This window comes from Malurus melanocephalus, unplaced genomic scaffold, assembly GCF_030028575.1.
Source record: "Malurus melanocephalus ecotype Western Australia unplaced genomic scaffold, MMel_1.1 scaffold_131, whole genome shotgun sequence".
NCBI lineage: Eukaryota > Metazoa > Chordata > Aves > Passeriformes > Maluridae > Malurus > Malurus melanocephalus.
Window position 1 is genome coordinate 1,119,188 of NW_026623363.1, and position 1,940 is coordinate 1,121,127.

At 57.3% G+C, this 1,940-nt stretch overlaps 1 protein-coding gene across 1 annotated transcript in view; it reads right to left on the bottom strand.

Moving 5' to 3' along the window:
• Positions 1 to 1,940, bottom strand: part of PITX2 (paired like homeodomain 2) — a 13,826-nt gene that overhangs the window by 4,262 nt on the left and 7,624 nt on the right. The window lies entirely within an intron of this gene.

Below are 1,940 nucleotides of genomic sequence, written 5' to 3' on the forward strand. Positions count from 1 at the left end.
GCCCCGCACCGCCCCCTGCGCTCTCCCGGTGGTGGGCACACCCTCCCCACCCCCAAAATCCTCCGCCCGGTGTGCTCCGCGGGGGGTACCGCGTCCGGGGAGCCCGGCCTCCGCCGCCGGTTCCCGGGGCATCCCGTCGGAGCGGTTCCGAACGTGTCGGCTCCGCGCCTCGCACACTCCCGGACCTGCGGGGGTGAGGAGGGGGAAGCTAGGCACTGCCAGAGCCGCTGCAGTAGGGTGCACGAAAGCCCGATTCCCTCCTTATGGAGGGAGATGGAAAATAAACGGGACGGGGGCGCGGCCGGTTAGACTGCGGACCTCGGGCTGGTAACAGCGACAACTAAACACAAACGACAACATCCTCCCCTCTCCGAAGCTACGGAAAGCTTCACACCGYGCTCGGAGGTCCCTGAACTCCTGTAGCCCCCGCGCTCGACGGCTTTCTGGTCTTCCTCTCCCCACATAGAAGGAGGAGAACACGGGGGAAAAGTCCTCTCCTTGGTTCTGCCATTCCCGCCCCTTCCTGCAAGTGGGTTCCCAAAAGCTAGCCCCTAAGGAGGCTTTTCCATCCTAATTTTACAACTTACACGCACAGTAATCCACGGGATCTTTCCCCCCTCTCGGCGTGGACCCGGAGGGACCGTCCCGCTCCCCCGCGGTGCCCGGAGCAGCCCAATAACCCGCACCCACGCGAGCCGTTCACTGAGTTTGGCCAAGCCCCATACAGGGCCGGGAGCCGGCACACAAACCTCTCAGACCCCTCTCCGAGTTTTGGGGACAGGATTTGACCCCTCGGGCAGCGGCAGTAGAGGGATGGGCTACACTGTCCCGCAGTCCCCGATCATGGAACAGCTTATAGCTTCGAAGTGAGGCTGCTGTGAACCCGTGTCTCGCAGGAAGGAGGTGCGGGGCTATTTCACGCGCGTCTAAGGCGGGGGGCAGGTTGCCCTCCCATGCTGATCAGGTTCTCCTGGGGCAGAGGAGTCTGTCCCCGAGCCCTGACCCACAGAGACCACACTGCCCCAGGGGAGTCACCGCCGTGGTAGGGATGGGGATTCCGAAGGAGCCCAGGAGAGGGAAATTGCAGGTTGGCGTCTCTATCTTCAACCTATCTGGCTGTCACTGGTATTGAAAAGTAACCCAAAGCTTTCCCTTGATGTGGCCCTACATATCCACATCCCAGCGCCCAAAGTTTTCTGTGTCCCGTTTCTGTCCCGTCCACCACACCCCACCACCACCTCCCGCAAGGGTCTTCCTTAGTCACTGATTCTCGTTCGAGGTACGTATCATCCATCGCAATCTTAGTTATCGCTAAATTATACATATTACTTTCGCAGCCTGTTAGTAAAGAAGGTTAAATTAATTTACATTCTGCTCATTATCTGGTGTTTAAATGACGTGTTTTTATCCCTGAGATTTGGCAAAGAATCTCTTTCCTCAGACCCCACAGCGTTTCGATGGAGACAATGCTCTTACATTTGTAGTGGATTTTAATCTGATAAGACTCTAATTTGCTTAAGTCTTTTAAATAGGGGGTTTAAAATGATTCTAGCCGTTTTCTTATTGAATTTCCTCTAATTCCCCCAAGATCATAAAGTATATGTGTAAAGTAAATATTTCCTCCCTTTGCACCGGCAGCAGATGACCTATAACTAAGTCAATATGAATCCAGCTCCATTCTGCACAATTTGTTTACCAATCATATCCCAGTTTCTTCTTAACCTCTCGCTACCTCTGTGGTCCCGCACCGAGAACCACCCCCCCGGCCTTTCCCCATGGCGGGGCCGTGCCAAGACCGCGGGCAGGGCCGCGGGCAGGGGGCTGCCCCAGCCCCGGCCGAGCAGGCGCGGCCTCGGCCTCTCTGCGAGGGGCACTTGGGAGGGGGCGCTGCCCTTCTCCAGCCCCCACGTCGGGGTTATAACAAGTGTGCAAAGCCCTGC